The sequence below is a fragment of the Apodemus sylvaticus genome, chromosome 4 (assembly GCF_947179515.1).
Source record: "Apodemus sylvaticus chromosome 4, mApoSyl1.1, whole genome shotgun sequence".
NCBI classification, from domain to species: Eukaryota; Metazoa; Chordata; class Mammalia; order Rodentia; family Muridae; genus Apodemus; species Apodemus sylvaticus.
The window spans coordinates 150,801,843-150,822,827 of record NC_067475.1 but is presented as its reverse complement, the minus strand read 5'-3'; the positions used below and the strand labels follow the sequence as shown (position 1 = coordinate 150,822,827).

The 20,985-nt window shown below is 38.9% G+C and overlaps 1 pseudogene; it reads left to right on the top strand.

Annotated features, from left to right (window-relative positions):
• The first annotated feature begins 10,667 nt into the window (after positions 1-10,667).
• LOC127683746 (prothymosin alpha-like) overlaps positions 10,668-20,985 on the top strand; it is a 37,486-nt pseudogene continuing 27,168 nt past the window's right edge.

The following is a 20,985-nucleotide window of genomic DNA, read 5'->3' as shown; positions in this document are numbered from 1 at the left end:
CTCCCCAAATAAGGAGTATGGAAAATTTTAGTGAAATACTTTCTTAGATAGGTTCCCCCTTTTAATTTTTCTGGGATCTGGTATGGCGATTATGACTCACCTACACTGTTCCTCGTCTTTCTCCAGCTCTGGGACCTACTCATTGATCTTCACAGAAAGCTCACATAGGAGATCAGGTGTGACTTCTAGTCTGAGAAGAAAAGTCCTCCAGGTTCCTCTTCCTGTGTGGCAACTGAAGGACCTTGATTTCTTATAGTGCTTCCCCATGCAATGAAGGGCCATGAGTTGTAATGATGTTATCTTATTCAGTGAAGGACCATGTACTCTAATAGTGCTTGCCCATGCAGTGAGCATTATTCCGTTAGAAAAAGGTCCCCAAGTGCAGACCTCCTGCTGACCCCTGTGGGACATGTGGCTATAGCCAGAAATAAAGATTTACATTGTGAATTTTTGGGAGAGAGAATAATGTCATCTGTCCTGACTAATACAAGATACAAAGAAACTGTGGAGGATCAGTAAGAGAAATAAGAAGCCAACAAAGGAAGAAAAACATGTGATCAGGGGCTTCAGGGTAGTTGTTTATGGGGATGTGGTTAACATCAGAAGAAAATTTCAATAGGATTTTGTTCTTCACTGACAATCCTTCCATCAGCCATTTGTTCTTAAACACAGCTCTGCTCTGCTTCAGTGATCTCCTTGGATCAAAAATGCACATACCAAAACATCTCATCATAAAAGTATAAACCTGAAATGTGAGCTCCAAATGCATATTACAATCAGAGCAAAATATTTACATTCTGTAAAACATTAAATAAATAAACCATTAGAAAATTCCTATTGAACTGAGCAAAATGGAATCCAATGGAACAGCTGTTAATATTATCTTCCCCCATAAAAGGAAACCTTGATGACTCATTTAGAGCTTCATAAATTGTAGCCTTTCCCCTGCTTGGTGCAAACAGTTTTCCATCCAGTCTGTCATTTAGTATATACTACTAGACTCAGGTTCATATTGTTAGCAGTTCAAGATCTCACCTGCTATTGTCTCCTAGACATACACGCACCCCCTGGTAGTAAATGCAACCCAGCCAGACAAATCCACCAATCCCAGGCTAAAAAAGGTAAAAATAGTAATTGCGATATAATACTATATTTGTTCACAGGCCAAATATAGAATTGTTTACTTTAGAATAATACATGCATGTACATGCATGTATGCAATACATTACAGAAAAATCATGAGCTAGCTATTCTTAAATAAGAATGGCCAAAATAATTGAAAGTGTGCATTTCTCTAAAGCTAATGCCTTCTCCCTTCTTTTGGCTAAGATAGTCCTTCATTTACATTGGCTTTATCTTCCTAAGCTCACTCCTTTAGTAACCAGCAAGCCAGATCTTGTCCTTCCATATTATATCCAGTGAATTGTTCCCTCCATGACTTGTGCTTTACTTTCTAAGGAGTCACTGTGAGTCCTGTTCTGTTCACAGACCTGTGACTGTTCTACAAAGCAGGCAAGTGCCTTACCAAAAAGAGAGAAAAACTATCTTTCTACCTTTGACTTTCTATTCAACATATGTGTTTTTAAAAGATTTATTTATTTTATTTATATGAGTAAACTGTAGCTGTCTTTAGACACACCAGAAAAGTGCATCAGATTTCATTACAAATTATTGTGAGCCACAATGTCGCTGATGGGAATTGAACTCAGGACCTCTGGAAAAGCAGTCAGTGTTCTTAACAACTGAGCCATCTCTCCAGCCCAACATAGGTGTTAACACACTTTGTGTACTGTAACAGAACATGGAAGACTACATAATTTTAAAAAAAATCAAAAATAATTCCTTACAAATGGAAGCTGAGAATCCCAGAACATGGGGTAGGCATTTCTCAAGAGATTCTTGATGTATGCCGACTTGGAGGACAGAAGAACAAGAAAGCAGAAGACCGGAGAAGGCAAAGGGAGCCAGGCTTGTTTATGACATGTGCACTTCTTCCATAAGAACATTACTCTGCTCCCATCTATCAGCCCTGCTATACCAGGAAGCTTCCAATACAGACTTGGAGACTTACAGAAACCACAGCATCAATAGTATTGCCAAGGGTGAAGAACAATGATGTTTGCAAATGTTTGTATCTGATATTGGAAAGAAAGAAAAGAAAAATGCCCATGGCAGGTTCTGCCATAATTGTTTCAATAAAAGTATTGTTTAAAGCATTTATCAAAGGATATATTATTAATTTTCAGGACTCATACAAATGAATTCGGTGAGGGTTTACAACATCTTGGGGAGATTTAGATTTGAGAAACCCAGCTAAAGCCATAAAACCATGAGTAACCCTTGCTAAACATTCTTTTTTGTACAAAAATAAATCTTACCAATAAGAACAAAGGTGAGGACAGGGGATGGAGCAAAGACTGAGGGAATAGCCAGCCCATAACAGGCCCAACCCGAGACCCAGTCCATAGGCAAGCACCAATCCCTGACACTATTAATGATACTTAGTTACGCTTGCAGACAGGAGTTTAGCCTGACTGTCCTCTGAGAGGCTCCACCCAGCAGCTGACTCAGACAGATAAAGGAATCCACAGCCAAACAGAGATGAAGCTTGGGGACTTTTATGGAAGAACAGGAGGAAAAACAACAGGTCCCCAAAGGGATAGGAACTCCACAGGAAGACCAACAAAAAACTTACCTGGGCCCTTGGGGACTTTAGATACTGAATCACCAACCAAAAAATATACACAGGTGGGACCTAGGCCTCCCTACACATATGTAGCAGAGGTGCAGCTTGGTCTTCATGTGGGTGCCAAACATCTGGAGCGGGGGGGGGGGGGGGTTGTGTATCCCAAAAGCTGTTGCTTCTAGCTGGGCTGCCTTGTCTGGTCTCCGTGGGAAAGGATGTGCCTAGCCTCACAGAGACTTGTTATGCTAGGGTTAGGAGACACTCAAGGGGAGGGCCCACCCAGACTCAGAAGAGAAGGGGAGGGAGAGAGGGAGGGGAGGGAGAAGTATTGTGGGAGGGTGTGACTGGGAAAGGGGCAGTGAATGGGATGTAAATCGAGTAAGTGAAAAAAGAGAAAGGAAGGAAGGAAGGAAGGAAGGAAGGAAGGAAGGAAGGAAGAAAGAAAGAAAGAAAGAAAGAAAGAAAGAAAGAAAGAAAGAAAGAAAGAAAGAAAGAAAGAAAGAAAGAAAGAAAGAAAGAAAGAAAGAAAATGATGGTCACAATATGAAATAAAAATAGAAATCAAGACCTATATCTAGATTACAACAACTGTGAATTCCTCTTTCTTCAAAACCCTGTAGAGTCACGCCAGGAGTAGAATTCTCTGGTAAAACAATGAACAGATAACAAGCAGAGCCTTACCCCTCATATCTGCACATGTAATTGTTATAATCACACTGAGAAAAGGATACAACCATCGAATTAATTTAAATTTACACATTTCTCCGGAATTCTACATGTAAAAATATACCCTGCCTGACACAGGAGCTGGGGAGACACTTGTAGGGAAAGTGCCTGCTGAGCAATCATGGGGACCTGAGGCAGGTGTGGCTGCTCATGTGCCTTTGACCCCAATGCTAAAGGAGAAGACTGGAGGTAAATGGCCAAGACACCAGGATTACTAGGGCGTGCTGGACACCAACAAAATCTCAGGTTCAGGTTCAGTGAGAGACATTGTCCCCAAGGAATAAGGTGGAAAGTGACAGAATAGAACATCTTACATCTTCCTATGGCCTTCATATGCACATGAGTGTACACACATGCACATTTGTACATATTGCCATATGTATGTATGTATATGTATGTATATGTGTATGACTATGTGCATGTGCATGTGCATGTGCATGTGTATATGTATATATACAGCACACAGTAGGAGCATGTATTTCTCTATTTTTTATGATGAATAGTAGACACATAGGCTAATCCCTCACCTTATATGTTACACCCTTTTGTACCTATTTCATGTAAAATTATTTAACTTGATATGTATAAGAAATCCTTTCTAAATTCTCAAGGAATCTTTCTTAGAACCTCAGATTTCTTAGAACCTCCTTTTAACAAAAATCCAGGTCAGCATACAGGCAGTCCATACAGATCTGAGAAAAAAAATTTCACAAGAAATAGGTTATCTTCATGAGTTATCAAGACTTTTATCAGAGAGCTTAGAAGCCTATACTATTACCAACAGCTGAGAAACCCTGGTGTCAATCCCATACAAAGAATTTCATAATCGAAATAAGCAACTTTAAGAAAAAATTCAAAGTAGAAAATAAACCTTGGCTACATTAGTTTATAAGTGAGTATACTAGTGTAAATTGATTATTCATGCACTGTTTTGTGTGTTACAATCTAGCACATACTAAGAATGTAATATTATTTATGGGAGTTAATACCTGATAATTACAGAACAATGCATACAATTTGTGTTAAGTGGTATTTAAGGCAAAAGATTTGCAACCCTGTATTTTAAACTACTAGGAGCATTTCCCAGAACAGCCACAAACACAATTTCTTCTACCGGAATACTTTCAAGCAACCAAAGTAGTGGATTTGTTAAACTAGCCACGGCAAGCCACAACGCCCTGAACACCTGCTGCAAGACAGAATTTTCTAGTCACTAATGTAATCTGAGCATGTTGTCTAGAGCAGACTCTGCATGAAACATGTAGCCAAGGAGAGAAAGGCCTGGAATGGAATATTCAAATAGGAAAAAGTAGGTGGGCGGCTACATATTGGTGAAAATGGAACATCATGTAGAGAAATGTGTTCCTTCTCTTTGAATTTACATCTTGTACACAAATCCTATAATTAATACTTGGCCATAAGCAAGACTTCATAAAATGCATTGAGGAGAATTTTCTAAACTGTTGCTACATGCAGAGGTCCTCACCACCAAATCCTGGCCAAGATATATGATATCTACAATGGCAAAAACAATATAAAAGTTGGTGTTCTGAATGAAAACCCTTCACCTCATAAGCCCATTGGTTTCTGTTGATTCTCTTGGCCTTCATTCAAGAGGAGCTGGCATGGGCCGTTGCCTAGCAACAGCATGTACTGCACTTTTCTACTAGCCCATAGAAACACTGTCTCTCTGGACCTCCTGCCATTCAGCATCATATTTTTGTTAGTGATGACAATCTCTGAGGAAATTTTTTTTTTTTTTTTTTTTTTTTTTTTTTTTTTTTCTCTGAGGAAATTTTTATGCTTACTATCCAATAACTGCTGGAAAAGGGCTTTTTCAGCACTCAATTTCTTAACATGGAGTATACTTGTCTTAGCAACAAAAGAAGAAGCATGATCATCAACCCTCAAATTCTGACCCGTGGCACGTTAATGTATATATAGCCATATCCATTATTGAAAATTTCAACAAATGGTTTTTGAATAAAGTATGACAATTTAATACCATCTATGCATTCAACAAATATTTGTTTTCTATGTACTGACATTGTCCTGAGGGGCACAGGATACTGTGAACCTAGCTTCCTAGACTTCCCTGGTTGTTCTTTTTTTTTTTTAAATTGGATATTTTCTTCATTTATATTTCAAATGTTTCCCCCTTTCTAGGTCTCCCCTTCGGAAACCCCCATCCCATCCCCTCTTCCCTTGCCCCACCCACCCAAACCCATCTTCTGGTACTGGCATTACCCTACACTGGGGCATCTTACAACCTCAGACCAAAGGACCTGTCTTCCCACTGATTTCCAACAAGGCCATCCTCTGCCACATATGTGGCCAGCACCATGGGTCACTCCATGTGTATTATTTGGTTGGTGGTCCAGTCCCTAGGAGCTCCAGAACATCTGGCCTGTTGACACTGTAGCTCCTGCCAAGGGGCTGCAAATCCCCTAAGTTCCTTCAGTCTCTTCTCTAACTCCTCCATCAGGGACTCCCAAGCTCAGTCCAAAGGTTGGTTGAGATAATCTACCTCTGTATTTTTCAGGCTCCAGTAGAGCCTCTCAGGAGACAGTCATATCCAGTTTCTACCAGCAAGTACTTCCCAGCATCCACAATAACATTTGGGTTTGGTGGCTGTATATGGGATGGGTCCCCAGATGGGGCAGTCTCGGGATGGTCTTTCCTTCAGCTTTCTGCTCCACACTTGGTCTCCATATTTCCTGTGAGAATTTTGTTCACTCTTCTAAAAAGCACTGAATCATCCACATTTTGGTCTTCCTTCTTCTTAGGCTTCATATGGCCTGTGAAATGAATCTTGGATATTCTGAACTTTCAGGCTAATATCCACTTATCAGTAAGTACATGCCATTTTTGTTCCTTTGTGACTGAATCACCTCACTCAGGATATGCTCAAATTCCATCCATTTGCCTAAGAATTTCATGAAGTCATTTTTTTAATAGCTGAGTAGTGCATACAGTACCTGATTGTGTAAATATACCACATTTTTTTTGTATCCATTACTCTGTTGAGGAACATCCCTGTTCTTTCCAGCTTCTAGATAATATAAATAAGGCTGCTATGAACATAGTGGAACATGTGTCCTTATTACATGTTGGAGCATCTTCTGGGTATATGCCCAGGAGTGGGTTCTCCAATTTTCTGAAGAACCTCCAAATTGATTTCCATAGTGGTTGTACCAGTTTACAATCCCACCAGCAATGGAGGACTGTTCTTTCTCCACATCCTCACCAGCATCTGCTGTCACCTGAGTTTTTGATCTTAGCCTTTCTGACTGGTGTGAGATAGAATCTCAGGGTTGTTTTGATTTGCATTTCCCTGATGACTAAGGATGTTGAACATTTTTTAAGTGTTTCTCAGCCACCTAGTATTCCCCAGATGAGAATTTTCTGTTTAGCTCTGTTCCCTATCTTTAATAGGGTTATTTGTTTCTCTGGAATCTAACTTCTTCAGTTCTTTGTATATATTGGATATTAGCCCTCTATCAGATGAAGGATTGGTGAAACTCTTTTGCCAATCTGTAGGTTGATGTTTTGTCCTATTGTCAGTGTTCTTTGCCTTACAGAAGCTTTGAAATTTTATGAGGTGCCATTTGTCAATTCTTGATCTTAGAGCATAAGCCACTGGTTTTCTGTTCAGGAAAATTTCACCTGTGTCCATGTATTTGTGACTCCCCCCCCCCCTTTCTCTTCTATTAGATTCAGTGTATCTGGTTTTATGTGGCTGTCCTTGATCCACTTAGACTTGAGCTTTGTTCAGGGAGATAAGAATGGATCACTTTGCATTCCTCTACATGCTGACCTCCAGTTAAACCAGCACCATTTGTTGAAAAGGCTGTCTTTTTTTCTACTGGATGGTTTTTGCTCCTTTGTCACAGATCAAGTGACCATAGGTATGTAGATGCATTTCTGGGTCTTCGATTCTGTTGCATTGATCTACCTGCCTGTCACTGTACCAATACCATGTAGTTTTTAATCACTATTGCTCTGTAGTACAGTTTAAGGTCAGGGATGCTGATTCCCCTAGAATTTCTTTAAAACCCCTAAAGAAATAGAAGCAGTCATTAAAAATATCCCAACCAGAAAAAGCAGGGCCAGAGGGTTTAGTGGGGAATTCTATCAGATCTTCAAAGATTTAATACCAACATTTTTCAAACTATTCCACAAAATAGAAACAGAAGAAACACTACTCAATTCATTCTATGAATCCACAGTTATGCCCATAACAAAAACTCACATACACCCAACAATGAAAGAGAACTTCAGACCAAGTTCCCTTATGGATATAGATACAAAAATAATACAATTCTCTCAAACTGAATCCAAGAACACATCTAAATGATCATTCATTCATCTTACTCAGGTAGGCTTCATCCCAGGGATGCAGGGATGGTTCAATATATAGAAATCCATCAATGCAATCCACTACATAAACAAACTCAAAGAAAAAAAAAACACATGGTCATTTCATTACATGCTCAAAAAGCATTTGACAATATTCAGCATTCCTTCATGTTAAGAGTCTTGTAAAGATCAGGAATTCAAGGCCCATACCCAAACATAGTAAAAGCAATATACAGCAAACAAGTAGACAACATTGAACTAAATGGAGAGAAACTTGAAGCAATCCCACTAAAATCAGGGACTAGACAAGGCTGCCCCCTCTCTCTCCCTACATATTCAATATAGTACTTGATGTTCTAGCTAGAGCAATTAGACAACAAAAGGAGGTCAAAGGGATACAAATTGGTAAGGAAGAAGTCAAAATATCACTATTTGTAGATGATATGATAGTATATTTATGTGACCCCCAAAAACTCCACCAGAGAACTCCTACAGCTGATAAACAACTTCAGCAAAGTAGCTGGATATAAAATTAACTCAAACAAACTAGTAGTCTTCCTATACTAAAAGGATAAACAGGATTAGAAAGAAATTAGGGCAACAACACCCTTCACAATAGTCAAAAACAAGATAAAGTATCTTGGTGTGACTCTAACCAAACAAGTAAAAAATCTGTATAACAAGAACTTCAAGTCTCTGAAGAAAGAAATCGAAGAAGACCTCAGAAAATGGAAAGATCTCCCATGCTTGTAGATTGGCAGGATTAATATAGTAAAAATGGCCATCTTGCTGAAAGCAATCTTCAGATTCAATGCAATCCCCATCAAAATTCTAACTCAATTCTTCACAGAGTTTGCAACAGCAATTCTCAAAATTCATTTGGAATAACAAAAAAAAAAACATGGTAGTGAAAACTATTCTCAACAATAAATGAACCCATGGTTATCCTTTAATGCCTCTGCATATTATAAAATCAGCTATACAACAAATGCTCACATGCAACTTGAAAGTTAGGTCCTACACTTCAAGAAATGCTTTCAAAGTGGTTGGAGAGATGGTTCAGTGGTTAAGAGTCTGCATCATTCTTGCAGAACACCTAAGTTTGATTCCTTGGATCTATATTTATCAGTTTACAACTACCTGTAACTCTAGCTATAGGGATCTGATGCCCTTTTCTGGCATCCACTTGTACTCAAATGTCTATGTGGGTCTACATGCCTCTATGTGTGTGCATGTGTGCATGCATGTGTGCGTGCATGTGTGCGTGCATGTGTGCGTGCATGTGTGTGTGTGTGTGTGTATGTGTATGTGTTCTGAAAGTCAACCTAAATTCAAACCAAACATCTATTTTAAAACGTCAGAACATAAACCTAAATCCAATGAGTCTACCTTCTCATGAAGGTCAAGGCAGGATATTTAGAGTCCTGCATCCCTAGCCTGACTAGAAAAAAATTTTTTAGGAAACAGTACAGCCTGATTTTCATCATATTTAATCCCAGATGGATGCTTGTGCACCATTAGACTGACAATTTTTTCCCAAATCCTATGTCAAATCACATTTAAACAAAAGCCTACAGAAATCTTATCAAAGGAACTCTGAGCTCTGATCTACATTATATATACAAGAATCATTAGCAGCAGCAGCAGTCAAAACACCAAGACTCCTATCAATTTCCTATCAGATGAACCCACATTGAGTACCTTTCTTTGCATTGCAAGCAACAAAAGTCAACTGGAGCTATTGGAAACTCTAACAGCAGCAATGAAAGTGGAATATACTAGAAAAATACTCTCTTATCTCACAGCATTGAAATCAGGTCCCAGTCTATGGGTTACAAAAATTACAGAAGATTTGTCTCTGAAGAGCACTCATCAGTAGGACCCTTCCAAGGCTTCAGTTCTAACTATCCAGGCGGTTATAAACGAGTCACCCATTGCTTTAATAGCTGCTCACTATGCAAACAAACCTTTCAGAGTCTTTATCACCAAAACAGCTTGTAGCTATCATTTTCAAACTACAAAACATTTAAATGGGCTTGTTCCCTCTAAGGCCAGTGTGCAGTTTTAGCACTTCACCTAACCACCCTGCAGAAAATTGGCTATATGCCAGAATACCTGAACCATGGTTTCCCAAAATGTGTCAGATAGTTCTTACCTAAGAGCAAGGACCTCATCCCTTGAGCCAGAACAGTGGCCTTGCCAGTGCTGGTCCTGGCCATAGGAACATTCAGAGAATACTCCCGCCAGGTTCTACTTATTTACTGTAGACTTATGACAGCCCTGAACATCATTACAGTGGCTACTATATTTTTAAAGATTACCTAAGGATGTAGCCTATTTTCTGAATAATTTTTTGTGCCAAGGGGTTGTACTGGGGCTTAGAAGAGGCCACCCCTTCAGGAATAGAACACATTATTTCCAGAATGAGGAAAGGGATTTGGAGAAGCCCTCAGAAGTCATAATCAGGATATCATGACCTACTCCACCCTAGTTCCTCCTTGGTCTAAGAAAGAAAACTTCAAACACAGAGGCCATTTCCCATTTTACTTTTTAGGGTTTTGAAAGGAGATAGTCCTGCATGGTCAGAAGAAATTCAACAACAGCCTGGATTAACTTTCCTGGCTGCCCTCAGCTCCTCTGCTGAGCAAGCCAGCCAGAAGCTAGTAGATGGTGTTGTCTGATAAAATGATAAAATGTTGTCTGGGAAATTTTTGGGTTTTGGGGATTAAAGGAGAGCCAACAACACTCGGGAGAATGAGAGGGAGGGGGTTCAACCTGAACAGACCTTGAATTTAGCTGCTAGTAAGAGTGCACTGCTGTACAGGATCACAAGCACATTGGCAAAACACACACACAGAGCCTGAGCTGCCTAAATCTGCAGCCTGGTCTTCGCCCCATGAATCGTGTAAAGCTTACTATACTATGCTCCATCCACAGAAGCCTACCTCACAGCAGCAGTCCTCAGGGTGACGATTTGATCTGCGTCTCTGTGCCTTTGCAGTGCCATGGCTCTTGTGGGCCCTCCTATCTTTATGGCAGATGTGGTCCTATTGGACCTAACATGGTAAGGACTAGGGTATAGATCTCCTTAAAAATTCTACATTGGTGCCCTAATGTGATAGTATTAAAGGGGGGACAGTTTTAGGAAAGGAGTCAGCCCTGCCTCTGCTTTCCACACGTGCATACAAAGCAAATGCTGCCCACCAGATACTTGGACAATGCCTTTTTGGTCTTGGTCTTTACAGGCTCCAGAGAGTGACGAGTAAATGTTTGGTAGTTAAGCCACTTAGCATATGCCAACTTGGAATAGCAGCCCGAATAACAGAAGATCTAACCTGGTTTCTATGAAGACTCCTTAGTCTCTAGGTCTAAGACACTGCCTGTTCCCATTTCTGTATTTTTATTGTGTCTTGCATTTCTCTACTGTGGTATAATCACATTTTCTTTTTTTTTTTTTACTCTGCTAATAGACTAGATGCCTCAATCCTGCTGACCTTTTTATTTCTAAGTTTGAGTACAGTGTCTAGCTTAAAGAAGATCTCTAGGCTTGTCCAGTGAGTTTAAAGAAATTGGAACAAGTAATGTCTATTTTAGGAAGGCCAGAAAGTACTCCCATAAAGACTTAGTTTGAGCTAAGCACTGAACTATGTGATTTTATATGCACAATTTCAATTGCACCCTTCCCCCCAACCCTGCAAAGTGTGCTATTAATGTTCAGCATAGATGCACGATCCAAGGCTCAGAAAAGATGAAAAGACTCACTCATGACCACATAACAGAAAGTGAGGGGCCAGAGTTTGAACAGTTCTCTTCCAGATCCTGCTTTTTAAAGTACTTTGCAAGTGGACTCTACTTGCAGCAAGTTTAATATTCAGTTTTAAAATTACACTATGTAAATTAATTTATCATCAACATTCCATAACTTCACAGTTTCCATTCATATTAGTCGCTGAAATTTTCAGTCCTAGAGGGAAGCAGATGGTTAAGTAAGAAGAAACTGGAAAGTGTGGTGTCAATGTCCCTACCTTGTCAAAGACAGCTAGCGCCATGTGAACATGTTCAAAAGAAGAATAAATGTTGGAGTCAACTGCGCACCAGCAGCGCTCACGGATTAAAAACAAGAGAGCAACTTCAGTCAAACCAAATAAGATGGTTTTACTGAAAGATGCATTTTTAAAGGAGATGAGCTTCCCAGGAACTCTATAGTATATCATTGTGCTGCCCTACTGTGCTCTGCACGTGATAAAGCCTTTCTCTACAGCTTTAACACATTGGGAGGTTGTTAGAAAACGCAAGCTTGTGGGGGAAGATCTCTTTCAGAAGGTGTGCAGAGTTACCAATTAATGAATTTTCATATTATTCTTTTATAACTGGAAGCATCTGTATGGGGCTCAAGAACAAAGTAACCCCACTTTATGTGTCATTACTTCGAACTCACAAGGAGAGTTCTTCCCTCAAAGTCATCTACTCTGATTTCCTTTGTAATTTAGAGATCTGGGGCCCTCACCAATGGGCCTCATCACTCAAGTGAATCTTCAATTCTTCTCAAGTGTTCTCTGTTTACTGCAGCTGCCTTAAATCTTCTAAGCAGAGGCATAAGGCATTTGGGTTGTCAGTCTGAATAAAGCTCTCTTGAACAAATGACCATATTCCAAGCCACAAACAAACATGAAAATACAGTAAGGATCCTCTCTTAGGTGATTCATAAAAGTATAAAAATTTTACAAAATATGGCATCATGTTGTTTTGACACATAATTGAGTACATAGGTGATAAAAATTTAAACCAAGTCAAACATATTCATCTCCTAAAATAGTTTTTAAGTTAAAAATTATCAAAATCCTTTCCTCTTTCTGAAATACCATAGCACTTATTAATAGTCACTCAACAGCACAATACACACCACGACTTCTTGCCCCTTTCTACCTGTAACTAAATACCCATTGGTCAACACTTAACTGCATGCCTTCCCTCTGTGGCACCTGATAATTACCATCTGACAAGTTTCAAATGTGTGTCAAATCAGCCTTCTAAGATCCCACCTAATCATGTGCTCTTCTCGTTCAGGCCCTGGCTTAGTATGCTTTCTAGTTGTATTCACATGGTCTCAAAGGACAAGAAGTTGTTCTCATAGCTGAATGCTATTCTATTGGGTGTATGCTCCACGTGGTCTTTATCCTTCTGTCAGCTAAAGAGCATTTGTTTTTACTTTTTGACTGTTATTCATAGTAAACAGGACATTTCAGATGCCCCCTCTAAGCATTCATTTCATCTGAGATAAATACTGAGGCAAGTAAATTAAGTAGCAAGTCTATTTGTGATGTCTAAGGGACCTTCCTGCTCTATTCTATGAGGACTGTAGTAATATGTGTTACATCAGTGTGTGATTGAGTGGTTACATTTCTCCACTATTGTCCAGCACTTGTTACGTTCAGTGTTTTAATAGCCATTTTGCTGGTGTGGTGATACTTTGTTGTGTTAGGTTTTGATTTACATCCCCCTAATAATTAGTGTTGAATATTTTTTATTGGTAATATTGAGTATTTGATTGCCATATGAGAGAGCTTATTGGATGGGCATAATAATTGGAAACTATACACTTTATAGCAGATTGATGTTTAGGATATGTAGATGCTTTAATCAATGTTCTCTTGCTGTGAAGAGTCACAGGCACCATAGCAAATCTTCATAAAGGAAAGTATTTAATTAGGTTTGGCTTACAGGTTCAAAAACCCATTATGCTAGTGGTGGGAAGCATGGTGGAACACAGGCAGGCATGATGCTGGAGAAAGAGCTGAGAGTTCTGTCAGGAGCCATACTGGGAAAATCTAATAAATAGCAGGTGATCATCCTGAGATAGCCTGAATCAGATTGTTACATAATCTGCAACAGGTTCACCCATTTTTTTCTTTTTTATTTCCTATATTCTTTGTTTACATTCCAAATGCTTTCCTCTTTCCCAGTTCCCCCCTCCCCATAAGTCCCATAAGACCTCTTCCCTCCCCCTGTTCCCCAATCAACTCCCTCCAACTTCTCTGTTCTGGTAATCCTCTACATTGTTGCATCAAGCCTTTCCAGGACCAGGGCCCTCTCCTTCCATCTCCTTGGGAATCATTTGATATGTGAATTGTGTCTTGGGTATTCAGAGCTTCTGGGTTAATATCCACTTATCAGTGACTGCATTCCATGTGTGTTCATTTATGATTGGGTTACCTCACTTATGATATTTCCAACCATTTGCCTAAGAATTTTATAAATTCATTGTTTTTAATTGCTGAGTAGTATTCCATTGTGTAAATATACCACATTCTCTGTATCCATTCCTAAATTGAGGGACATCTGGGTTCTTTCCAGCTTCTGGCTATTATAAATAAGGCTGCTATGAACATAGTGGAGCATGTATCCTTATTGCATGCTGGGGAATCCTTTGGGTATATGCCCCCTGAGTAGTATAACAGGATCCTCTGGAAGTGTCATGCCCAGTTATTTGAGAAACCGCCAGACTGATTTCCAGAGTGGTTGTACCAACTTGCAATCCCACCAGCAATGGAGGAGTGTTCCTCTTTCTCCATATTCTTGCCTTCTGTTTCCTGAGTTCTTAATCTTAGCCATTCTGACTGGTGTATGGTGAAATCTCAGGGTTGTTTTGATTTGCATTTCCCTAATGACTAATGATGTTGAACATTTATTAAGGTGCTTCTCATCCATTCGAAATTCTTCAAGTGAAAATTCTTTGTTTAGCTCTGTACCCCATTTTTAATAGGGTAATTTGCCTCTCTGGAGTGTAACTTCTTGAGTTCGTCGTATATATTAGATATTAGCCCTCTGTTGGATGTAGGGTTGGTAAAGATCTTTTCCCAATTTGTTGGTTAACATTTTGTCCTTTTAACAGTGTCCTTTACCTTACAGAAACTTTGTAATTTTAAGAGGTCCCATTTGTCAATTCTTGATCTTACAGCATAAGCTATTGGTGTTCTCTGTTTGGGAACATTTCCCTTGTGCCCATGTCCTCAAGGGTCTTCCCCAGTTTGTTTTCAATTAGTTTCAGTGTGTCTGGTTTTATGTGGAGGTCCTTCATCCATTTGGAGTTAACCTTAGTACAAGGAAATAAGAATGGATCGATTTGCATTCTTTTGCATGCTGACCTCCAATTGAATCAGCACCATTTGTTGAAAAGGCTATTTTTCCCCCCACTGGATGGTTTCAGCTCCTTTGTCAAAGATCAAGGGACCATAGGTGTGTGGGTTCATTTCTGGGTCTTCAATTCTATTCCATTGATCTACCTGCCTGTCATTGTACCAGTACCATGCAGTTTCTAACACTATTGCTCTGTAGTACTGCTTGAGGTCCCGGACACTGATTCCCCCAGAAGTTCTTTTATTGTTGAGAATGTTTTATTGTTTTAGCTATCCTGGGTTTTTTGTTATTCCAGATGATTTTGAGAATTGCTCTAACTCTATGGAGAACCAAGTTGGGATGTTGATGGGGATTGCATTGAATCTGTAGATTACTTTTGGCAAGATGGCCATTTTTACTATATTAATCCTGCCAAACTAAGAGCATGGAAGATTTTTCCAATTTCTGATGTCTTCTTCAATTTCCTTCTTCAGAGACCTGAAGTTCTTGTCATACAAACCGTTCACTTGTTTGGTTAGAGTCACATCAAGATACGTTATATTGTTTGTGGCTATTATGAAAGGGGTTTCCCTAATTTCTTTCTCAGCCTGTTTATCCTTTGAGTATAGGACGGCTACTGATTTGCTTGAGTTGATTTTAGAACTAACCACTACTTTGCTGAAGTTGTTTATCAGTTGGAGGAGTTCTCTGGTGGAGGTTTTTGGGTCACTTAAGTATACTATCATATCATCTGCAAATAGTGATAGTTTGACTTCTTCCTTTCCAATTTGTATCCCTTTGACCTCCTTATGTTTTCTAATTGCTCTAGCTAGTACCTCAAGTACTATATTGAAAAGATAGAAACAATGAATTCATGAAATTCTTAGACAAATGGATGGAGCTGGAGAACATCATACTAAGCGAGGTAACCCAGTCTCAAAAGATCACTCACAGTATGCACTCACTAATAAGTGAATATTAGCCTAGAAAATTGGAATACCCAAAACATAATCCACACATCAAATGATGTACAAGAAGAACGGAGGAGTTGCCCCTGGTTCTGGAAAGACTCAGTGCAGCAGTATAGGGCAATACCAGAACAGGGAAGTGGGAAGGGGTGGATGGGGGAATAGGGGGAAGGAAGAGGGCTTATGGGACTTTCAGGGAGTGGGAAGCCAGAAAAGGGGAAATCATTTGAAATGCAAATAAAAAATGTATTGAATAAAAAAATGAAAAAAAAAGATATGGAGAGAGGGGGCAGCCTTGTATAGTGCCTGATTTTAGTGGGATTGCTTCAACTTTTTCTCCAATTAGTTTGATGTTAGCTACTGATTTGCTGTATATTGCTTTTACTATGTTTAGGTATGGGCCTTGAATTCCTGTTCTTTCCAAAACTTTTGGCATGAAAGGATGCTGAATTTTGTCAAATGCTTTTTCAGCATCTAATGAAATGACCATGTGGTTTTTTCTTTGAGTTTGTTTATGTAGTGGATTGCATTGATGGATTTCCATATATTGAACCATGCCTGCGTCCCTGAGATGAAGCCTACTTGATCATGGTGAATGATCATTTTGATGTATTATTGGATTTGGTTGGCAAGATTTTATTGAGTATTTTTGTATCATATTCATAAGAGAAATTAGTCTAATGTTCTCTTTCTTTGTTGGATCTTTGTGTGGTTTGGGGTAGTGTTTCTTCTGTTTCTCTTTTGTGGAACAGTTTGAAGAGTATTGGTATTAGGTTTTCTTTGAAGGTCTGATAGAATTCTATGTTAAACCATCTGGTCCTGTGCTTTTTTTTTTTTTTTTTTTTTTTTTTTGGTTGGAAGACTTTCAATGACCACTTCTCTTTCTTTAGGGGTTATGGGACTGTTTAGATGATCTATTTGAAGCTGATTTAATTTTGGTATTTGGTATCTGTCTAGGAAATTGTCCATTTCCTCCAGATTCTCCAGTTGTGTTGAGTATAGGCTTTTGTAGTAGTATTTGATGATTTTCTGAATTTCCTCAATTTCTTTTTGTTTGTTTGTTTTTTTATAAATTTCTTTTAATATGAAATTATTCAATAAAATGACTTTTAATTTCCTTTTTTATTCCATGTATTCTTTATTTACATATCAAATGATTTCCCCTTTTCTGGGTCCCCACTCCCCGCAAGTCCCATAAGCCCTCTTCCCTCCCCCTGTTCCTCCATCTACTCCTTCCCACTTCCCTGTTCTGGTATTCCCCTATACTGTTGCATTGAGTCTTTCCAGAACCGGGGGCCACTCCTTTGTTCTTTTTGGACATCATTTAATATGTGAATTATTTCTTGGGTATTCCAAGTTTCTAGGTTAATATCCACTTATCAGTGAGTGCATACCATGATTGATCTTTTGAGACTGGGTTACCTCACTTAGTATGATGTTCTCCAGCTCCATCCATTTGTCTACAAATTTCATGAATTCATTGTTTCTAATGGCTGAATAATACTCCATTGTGTACCACATTTTTTGTATCCATTCCTCTGTTGAGGGACACCTGGGTTCTTTCCATCTTCTGGCTACTACAAATAGGGCTGCTATGAACATAGTGGAGCATGTGTCCTTATTATATGCTGGGGAATCCTCTGGGTATATGCCCAGGAGTGGTATAGCAGGGTCCTCTGAAAGTGCCATGCCCAGTTTTCTGAGGAACCGCCAGACTGATTTCCAAAGTGGTTGCACCATCTTACAATCCCACTAGCAGTGGAGGAGTGTTCCTCCTTCTCCACATCCTCGCCAGCACCTGCTGTCTCCTGAGTTTTTTACCTTAGCCATTCTGACTGGTGTGAGGTGAAATCTCAGGGTTGTTTTGATTTGCATTTCCCTAATGATTAATGATGTTGAACATTTCTTAAGGTGTTTCTTAGCCCTCCGAAGTTCTCATGTGAAAAATCTTTGTTTAGCTTGGTACCCCACTTTTTAATGGGGTTATTTGGTTCTCTAGGTTCTACCTTTTTGAGTTCTTTGTATATATTAGATATTAGCCCTCTGTCAGATTTAGGGATTGTTTAATATAAGGAAATCCATCAATGCAATCCACTACATAAACAAACTCAAAGAAAAAACCACATGATCATTTCATTAGATGATGAAAAGGCATTTGACAAAATTCAGCATCCTTTCATGCTAAAAGTCTTGGAAAGAACAGGAATTCAAGGCCCATAACTAAACATAGTAAAAGCAATATATAGCAAACCGGTAGCCAACATCAGACTAAATGGAGAGAAACTTGAAGCAATCCCACTAAAATCATGGACTAGACAAGGCTGCCCCCTCTCTCCATATCTTTTCAATATAGTTCTTGAAGTCCTAGCTAGAGCAATTAGACAACATAAGGAGGTCAAAGGGATATAAATTGGAAAGGAAGAAGTCAAACTATCACTATTTGCAGATGATATGATAGTATACTTAAGTGACCCCAAAAAACTCTACTAGAGAACTCCTGCAGCTGATAAACAACTTCAGCAAAGTGGCTGGCTATAAAATCAACTCAAGCAAATCAGTAGCCTTTATATACTCAAAGGATAAGCAGACTGAGAAAGAAATTATGGAAATGACACCCTTCACAATAGCCACAAACAGCATAAAGTATCTTGGTGTGAATCTAACCAAACAAGTGAAAGACCTATATGACAAGAACTTCGGATCTCTGAAGCAGGAAATTGAAGATGATCTCAGAACATGGAAAAACCTTCCATGTTCATGGATTGGCAGGATTAACATAGCTAAAATGGCCATATTGCCAAAGGGAATCTACAGATTCAATGCAATCCCCATCAAAATTCTAACCCAGTTCTTCATAGAGTTAGAAAGAGCAATGCTCAAATTCATCTGGAATAACAAAAAAAAAAAAAACAGGATAGCTAAAACTATTCTCAACAGTAAAAGAACTTCAAGGGGATTCATTATCCCAGACCTCAAACATTACTACAGAGCAATAGTGATAAAAACTGCATGGTATTTGTACAATATCAGGCAAGTGGATCAATGGAATAGAATTGAAGACCCAGAAATGAACCAACACACCTTTGGTCACTTGGTCTTCGACAAAGGAGCTGAAAGCAAACATCCAGTGGAAAAAAGATAGTCTTTTCAACAAATGGTGTTGGTTCAATTGGAGGTCAGCATGCAGAAGAATGCAAATTGATCCATTCTTATCTCCTTGTACTAAGCTCAACTCTAAATGGATCAAGGGCCTCCTCTTAAAACCTGACACACTGAAACTAATAGAAAAGAAACTGGGGAAGACCCTTGAGGACATGGGCACAGGGGAAAAGTTCCTGAACAGAACACCAAAAGCTTATGCTCTAAGATCAAGAACTGACAAATGGGATCTCATAAAACTACAAAGTTTCTGTAAAGCAAAGGACACTGTCAAAAGGACAAAATGACAACCAACAGATTGGGAAAGAATTTCCTCAGTTTCTATTGTTATATCTCCCGTTGCATTTCTAATTTTGTTAATTTGTATACTGTCTCTATGCCCTTTGGTTATTCTGGCTAAGGGTTTATCTATCTTGTTGATTTTCTCAAAGAACCAGCTCCTGGTTTTGTTGATTCTTTGCATGGTTCTCTTTGTTTCTACTTGATTGATTTCAGCCCTGAGTTTGATGATTTCCTGCCTTCTACTCCTCTTGGGTGAATTAGCTTCTTTTTGCTCCAGGGCTTTCAGGTGTGCTGTTAAGCTGCTAGTGTATGCTATCTCCAGTTTCTTTTTGGAGGCACTCAGGGCTATGAGTTTTCCTCTTAGCACTGCTTTCATTGTGTCCCATAAATTTAGGTATGTTGTGCCTTCATTTTCATTAAATTCTAAAAAGTCTTTGATTTCTTTCTTCATTTCTTCCTTGACCAAGGTGTCATTGAGGAGAATATTGTTCAGCTTCAATGTGTATGTGGGCTTTCTCTTGTTTTTGTTGCTATTGAAGACCACTCTTACTCCATAGTGATCTGATAGGAGGCATGGGGTTAGTTCAATTTTCTTATATCTGTTGAGGTCTGTCTTATGACCAATTATATGGTCAATTTTGGATAAAGTACCATGAGGTACTGAGAAAAAGGTATATACTTTTGCTTTAGGACGAAATATTCTATATATATGTATCTGTTAAATCCAATTGGTCCAAAACTTCAATTAGATTCACTGTGTCCCTGTTTAGTTTCTTTTTTTTCTGATTGGTCCATTTAGAGAGTGGAGTATTGAAGTCACCCACAATTATTGTGTTAGGTGCAATGTGTGCTTTGAGCTTTAGTAAAGTTTCTTTTACGAATGAGGGTGACCTTGCATTCGGAGCATAGATGTTCGGAATTGAGAGTTCTTCTTGGTGGATTTTTCCTTTGACCAGTAAGAAGTGTCCTTCCATGTCTCTTTTGATGACTTTAGGTTGAAAGTCAATTGTATCTGATATTAGAATGGCTAGTCCAGCTTGTTTCCTGAAACCATTTGCTCGTAAAATTATTTTCCAGTCTTTTATTTAGAGGTAGTGTTTGTCTTTGACACTGAGGTATGTTTCCTGTATGCTGCAAAATATAGGGTCCTGTTTATGTATCCAGGCTGTTAGTCTATGTATTTTTATTGCAGAATTGAGTCCATGATGTTAAGATATATTAAAGAAAAGTGATAATTACTTCCTGTTATTTTTTATGTTATTTTTATGTTTGAGTGGTTATCTTCTTTTGGGTTTGATGAAAGAAGGTTACTGTCTTGCTTTTTCCAGGGTGTTGTTTCCCACCTTGTATTGGTGTTTTCCACCTATTATGCTTTGTAGGGCTGGGTTTGTGGACAGATATTTTGTAAATTTGACTTTATCATGGAATATCTTGGTTTCTCCATCTATGGTGATTGAGAGTTTTGCTGGGTATAGTAGTTTTGGCTGGCATTTGTTTTCTCTTAGAGTCTGCATGAGATCAGCCCAGGATCTTCTAGCTTTCATAGTCTCTGGTGAGAAGTCTGGTGTAATTCTGATATGTCTTCCTTTATATGTTACTTGGCCTTTTCTCTTACTGCTTTTAATATTCTTTCTTTGTTTAGTACATTTGAGGTTTTGATTATTATGTGACGGGAAGTATTTCTGTTCT